At 63.4% G+C, this 6,325-nt stretch overlaps 1 long non-coding RNA gene across 1 annotated transcript; it reads right to left on the reverse strand.

The window, feature by feature from the left end:
* Positions 1 to 4,238: 4,238 nt before the first annotated feature.
* Positions 4,239 to 4,694, reverse strand: LOC134150880 (uncharacterized). The gene is made up of 2 exons (XR_009960734.1): positions 4,538 to 4,694; positions 4,239 to 4,448 (listed from the first exon to the last, which is right to left on the reverse strand). It is a non-coding gene; the product is annotated as an uncharacterized LOC134150880 (long non-coding RNA).
* Between the last annotated feature and the right edge of the window lie 1,631 nt (positions 4,695 to 6,325).

Consider the following 6,325-nt stretch of genomic DNA (forward strand, 5'->3'; position numbering starts at 1 on the left):
CAGCCTCGCGGAACAACGGAAGGCCGGGGGGGGGGAAGATTTTTGATTCATTGTCAAAATTGCCCAACTTTTATTGCCAAAATGTCTACATTTTTATGTGCTTAAGCACAGTGAGTGATGGAACCGCTAGAGCAGCAGCCCGGCCCCCGCCGCAGCGCCGGCCCCGAGCAGCCGCCCCCCGCGCCCCGGGGAGCCCTTTTCCACGGCACCGCTCCCCGCCCCGCCGCGCGCCGTGACGAGCAGGGAGGGTCCGGGGCTCTGCACAGCTTGTCCTTGCACTCAGCCCTTCTCTGCAACTCTCTCCAGAAACGCCTTTTTTTTTTTTTTCCACCGGCGTTGGGCCGATTTGGCAAAGTTTCGGTATCAGAACCTGCGTGAGCGAGCGGGGGGCTCCGCATTCCTTGAACCGCGGCCAGACCCGCAGCCTTCTGCCTGCCCCGCTGCTCGCCCGGGCGCGGGGGCGGTCGCTGCCGCAGGGCAGCCTCGGGCGCGCGAGAGCAGCAGGGCTTGCATCTGGAGCAGGGGCTGCGCGGGGCTGGGGCGTCCTGGAGGCGCCGGCGCGGCCGGGGCCGGGCGCGCGTCCCCGTCCCGCGGAGGTGCCGAGAGCGGCGCTCAGGGCTCCGGGAGCGACGGCTCCTCTGCGTCCGGCCCCGGCACAGGCAGGGCGCTGCGGAAAGGCGGCAGGAGCCCGCGTCCCGCGGCGCGAGGAGGGCAGCTCCCTGCCGGGAGCGCCGGCCCGTCCCTCCGCCGGATTGCGCTGCTCGCGCGTTGGGCTTTCCCGCAAGCGTCATCGTGGCTTCGCCTGCGAGCAGCGTGCGGCTGCAACGCCGCGAAGGGTGTTCCGCCTTGACCTGCGCTTGGGGGGATCTGGGTTTTGTGACTGTTCCCATGCACGTTCCCAAGTCCGCTCCTCTCCGACCCCCAGGAAAGCCCTTCTTGACTCCAAGCCTAAGGGACCAACCCAGATTTTCTCACCATCCAAGCTGCTCGGAGTTGCCCCAGGTACTGTAATAGCTGCTCCACAGCAAGCAGCTCTGCCAGGACGTTTGCTATGAGAGTCAGGAAACAAGATATGGGAAGTTTATAAACATGCCACGGATGGTTTATGGAACGAGGTTATGAAATACAATGAAATGTTTTATAAAGTGTCCTGATTTCACTACGCGGTCGCTGCACAATTTTGATCATAAATCAGAAAATAAGCTGGAGCGAGTGACCGAAAGGAAACGGGGCGGCCGGGGGGCAGCAGAAGCAGGCGAGGCGAAGCGGGTCGCGGCTGCTCTCTGCGCGGGTCCCTCCGGGGGTCTTGTTGGCGGGCTGCAGCCGCGACACGGGCGCGTTGGCAGACGCCGCCCCGCCGTGATTTTGACGCCCTCGCGCAGAAGGGGTCCCGGGACGGGGAGGGAAGGAGCCCGGGCGGCCGCTGCGTCCCACCGGGGCTCACACACGGCGCTGCGCAGGCTCACCGCAGAGGGCTTTAGAAGAGATTTTGGGAAGAAAAAAGTAAAAAAGAAACCCCCCACACACAAAACTTGGGAAAAAAAATAACTAAAGAGAGCCCCAAACCCCCAAGCGCATCATGTGTCTGACATTTGGCTTCTTCTCCACCAGATGCCATCTAGCAGCTTGCGAGCCAAAGGTTAAGCTTCCCAGTTCCTCTTTTTGATCTACATCATTCACATTTTTCCATGTTGTTAGACACAATCAAAAAAAAAAAAAAAAAAAGAAGAAGAAGAAAAAATCCGTTTGAATTAGCAGGCAGGGAGAGGCTCTAATTGCTCTCGCAGCTCGTCTGGGGCCGGCGCCCGCCCGCGTTCCTGCGGCACAGGCAGGGCTGGGAGCCGCGAGCCGGGATCGGGCTCAGGCTGCAAAATGCCCCCGCAGCCCCCGGCAGCACCGGCGCGTCCTGCCAAAACTGCGGCTGCCGCCTCCGACCACCACGGCCACCACCACCCCCCGCCACGGGATCCCCATCGCCGTCGCCCCGACGCGAGACCGGCACGTTGCTGCAGCCCTGCCGCGGCCGGGCCGGCCCCGACCCACCCGGCGGAGCTGCAGCCCGGCGCTCGCGGCCGCGTCCCGCCGCCGGCCGGGGGGCTCCCGCCGCCGCCCCCAGCATCCGGGACGGGACGGGCCGGCTGGGGCGCTCGCGACAGCAGGCAGATCCGAGCGGCGGCGGGTGCGCCGGGGCGGCGAGCCCTCCTGGAGCTTCCCGGAGCTTCCCGGAGCCCTCCCGGAGCTTCCCCGCGCTCGCCTGCGAAAGCCAGCGGCGGAGGGGCTCCTTCGCAGAGGAAAGCATAAATTCAGCTCTGTATCCAGGCCGTTATTATCTTCTCTGGTTCAAATTAAGCGACTGGAGTCGTTTTTTATATGCGGCAATTCGTCTTTTACCTGAGGGCATGGTGCAAGGGAAAGGGAAAAGGTGAGTCTAGCACGAAATCGGCGGGGAGAGAGAGTCTGTGCACCAGCACAGGCCTCGCTCTGCGTTGTTAAAATCCGGGTTAAACCTAGGCAGAGGCAGCCCGTTCCTCGCCAGCGGGTCCAGCACCGCCCCGGCCCAGCTCGGCGCCTGCGGCTGCAAACGCTCTGTGGGCCGGGGCGGGCGCCACGGGCCCCGGCCGGGCGCGAAAACCCCCGGCCCCGCCGCACCGTTGTCCCTTCGGGTGACCGAACCGTGTGGTCCGGAAAGGAAGAGCTCCCTGGAGCGGCTGCATCTGGCACCCAGACCCCGCGGCAAAGGGCTTCGCGTTGCTTCGGTTGGGCGGAGGTGTTTGTGCTGAAAACGTATTCAGAGGGATTTGCTGTGTTGTCACCTGCTGCATTAATAGCAAATGTTGGAAACCTGAGTTACCCAGCGTTCGCACGTGAGCTGCAGGGACCTGCACAGGGCGGTCAGGCCACCTGTTTTCCTTCCCCTCGCAGTAATTCATGTCATCGACACTGGACGCTGCAAGGACCCGAGGTTACCCGCACGCGTCATTCCCACCTGGTCAGTGCAAGGTTCCCCTCGATGCACACTCCCTGGGGACTCTCATTCTAGCCACAAATGACTCAAACAACAGGTTTCTCCACCATTTCCCTTAGGCATTAGCTAAGGCAAGGCCACGGCAGGACGGTGCTGCTTAGGGCACTAAGGCTAATCTTTCTCTGCTGCCCTGGCTGCCGCCCGTCCCTCGGCCTCTCCGTGTCTTAGCACCCTCCAAATGGTGTTTTGCTGCTGTGCAAGGTGCAGGGTGCGAGGTGTGAGGTGCAAGGGGCAGGGTGCGAGGTGCGAGGCTGATTCCCTCCCTGCCCGCGGGCAGCCGCGCTGCTCCTGGAGCCAGGCTCCGGCCGGGACAGCTCTCCGCCCCGGCAGGAGCAGCGGACGTGCACCCAGGGAGGAGCAGATGCTTTTGCACGGAGTCCTCCTCCGCCGGCTCTCCCGAGCGAAGCCGCCCGCCAAGCCCTGCCGGAGACGCTGCCCTCGCCCCGGTGGGGCACGTGCCCGCGGTGGCACGCTCGATGGTCCCGCGGGTCCCTCCGCAGCACCTTGCCCCCACCTTGGCAAGTGTTTTTTCCGAACAAGCGGGCGCGCTCCCCGCTGGGGCCTCGGCCCTGCTGGTGACGCTCCTCCGTGCTCTGAGCAGGAGCTTCGTCCCGCTGCGACTCACCCGGCACGGCCAAGGCTCGCGCGCCCGCAGGCATCACGGCTCCCTCCCTTCCTCCCCTCCCCGAGCTTTGCTCACTCTTCTTGCCGTACCAACCACCCCCAGACCACATTCAGACTTGCCAGACAGCTCCTTGCAGCCAGGCGTGGAGATTTACTGATGCTCCCAAGCAAAAAACAAGCAAAAACCCCAGCAAACCCAGCGCCAAATGCCTGCGCAGCAATGGGAGAGGCCCCAGCCAGAGCCGTGCCGCTGGGACGGCTCCCGGAGCTCCTCAGGCCACGGGGCGCTTCCCTGCCAGCATCGCGTGGCTCCAGCTCCAGCCCTGGCACTCCCGAAGCCACTGAACCAAAAAGCAAGCTTTCCTGGGGAAAACAATAAGCCCCAGTGCTGACGAGGAAGGTGGAGCGGCCCATTTGCAGCACCTCGCTCCCCAGGCGCAGCGGCACGGTCCGGGTCGTTCTGCCCCGTTTTCAGCCCGGCTGTTACCTCCCCCCCGAGGATGGGGCTGGGAAGGATTCAGCCATCAGCGCACCACAAATCCTGCCCTTTCGGTACAGTGTAATAAACTTCTTCCCTGACACGTAGGAGAATGTTTTAAGGCAAGACTTTATAGAGAGCATCAATCACTGCAGAGGTGATGGAATTGCTGCAGAATTATAAGCAAGTCTGAAGTGTCTGCAGAGGACTCTAAACACTGTCTTCTATTTATTCTCCGTGTCCTTCGTGAATGTAAACTTCGGTGGAGTCCAGAGGCCCTTCCGTCTCCACGGCCTGTCAATCCAGCACCTTTCACCACCGCTAAAATCACAATTAAAGAAAAGGGGGATTAGAAAAACAAACACAACGCTCGCGCGCTCGAGTGACGGCTCTGGCCTGGGGGCCATCACCTGCTGCCGCGGCGGCCGATCCTGGGCCGGATCCCGGTGCCCGGGACACCCTGCGCCAGGTCCCCGGCACGAGCGGAGCACGGAGCCCGCCGGCGCGCTGCAGGGAGCCCCGGCGCGCGGGCGCTGCCGCCCCCGACGCCGGGCTGCCAGCGGGGAACAGCTATCGGTGCACCGCTGAATAAACACAGATTGCGGTTTTGAAAGGCTCCGAGAAGATCAAGCAGAGGACAGCGCGCCGAGCAGGAGGAGATTGGGTGTGGGAGAGGCGTCCCAGCTGGACCACTGCGGAAAGGGCTGGACGCGAGGGCGGAGAGTGACCTTGGGGAGAGAAGAGGAGAACAAAAGAGAAGAGAAGAGAAGAGAAGAGAAGAGAAGAGAAGAGAAGAGAAGAGAAGAGAAGAGAAGAGAAGAGAAGAGAAGAGAAGAGAAAAAGGAAAAATAAGATTTAAAGTTTTGAAGGGAATCGCTATTAAAAACATCTCTTCTTTTACAAAATAGCTGGAAAAAAATCATTCCTATGTTGAAGTGTCCCACAATGGCCCTAATGCAGAAAGCCTGCTTCGCAAAACACCTTGCAGGCAAGAGCTGAGCGGTGCTGGAGCGCAGCCGCCCAGCCGGGAACCCGCAGCCGGCCGAGCCTGCCCTGTCGCTGCCACTAAGAGGCCAGGAGCCAGGCATGGAAATAAAGCACCGGGCCCCTCCTTGCTCCGGTGGACACTGGCAGCTCACTTGGTGCCAGGCCCCGGTGCTCGGCCCCGTGCCTGTTTGATGCCGGGCCACCCGGCCGAGCAGTGGAGAATTCCTGTTTGGCCTGACAGTGCAGAGCGAGCACCCGTCAGCTTCCAGTGCGCAGTGCACAGTGTGCGATGTGCAGTGCACAATGCGCAGTGCACAGTGTGTGGTGTGCAGTGCATAGTGCGCAATGTGCGGGGTGCAGTGCACCGTACACGATGTGCAGTGCACAGTGAGCAGTGAGCAGTGCGTGGTGCACAGTGCACGGTGTGCAGCGCCCGGTGAGCAGGCAGTGGTGCACAGTGCAGTGCATGGTGCACAGTGCCCAGTGAGCAGGCAGTGGTGTGCAGTGCGGTGCGCGGGGCGCAGTGCAGGGGAGCAGGCAGTGATGCGCAGTGCATGGTGCGCAGTGCACGGTGCGCAGTGCCCAGTGAGCAGGCAGTGGTGTGCAGTGCAGTGCACGGGGCGCAGTGCAGGGGAGCAGGCAGTGGTGCGCAGTGCATGGTGTGCGGTGCGTGGTGAGCAGGCAGTGGTGTCCCAGACGGCACCCGGGAGCTTTCCGGCCGCGAGGTGCAAATGTGAGAACGCGTAACCGGGACACGGGGGTGCCGGGGAAGGACGCGCTCTACACGCGCTCGCAGCAGCTTTTAACTGCTCCCGGGTTCCCGTAACACCTGCTGCAGCAAAGCCGCCGGCGTTTCCGCCAACCGTGATCTGCGGAAGCCGACGAGCCACTGTAACGGCGCGGCGGCTTGCGGAGCAGCCCCGCTCCCCCGCCACGCAGCCCTCCCCGCGCGCCGGGGCGCAGCAGCCCAGGCGGCGGCGCTAAGCGAGGTTAGACGGACTAAATCCGGGGCTCTTCTGCCTCGCCATAACGCGCCGAGCTCGGCCCGGCGCCGGCTGCAAAGCGCGACGGGCTCCGAGCCCGCAGCCGAGCCGCTGCGGCCCGGATCCTGGGAGCCGGCGCGGCTCCTGCCTCGGAGGCCCGTGGCAACACCGGCGGAGCCGCGCGCTCGCCGGGCTGCAGCCCGGCAACATATGGGACCCGTTAGCTAG

The sequence above is a fragment of the Rhea pennata genome, chromosome 25 (assembly GCF_028389875.1).
Source record: "Rhea pennata isolate bPtePen1 chromosome 25, bPtePen1.pri, whole genome shotgun sequence".
Taxonomy (NCBI): Eukaryota; Metazoa; Chordata; class Aves; order Rheiformes; family Rheidae; genus Rhea; species Rhea pennata.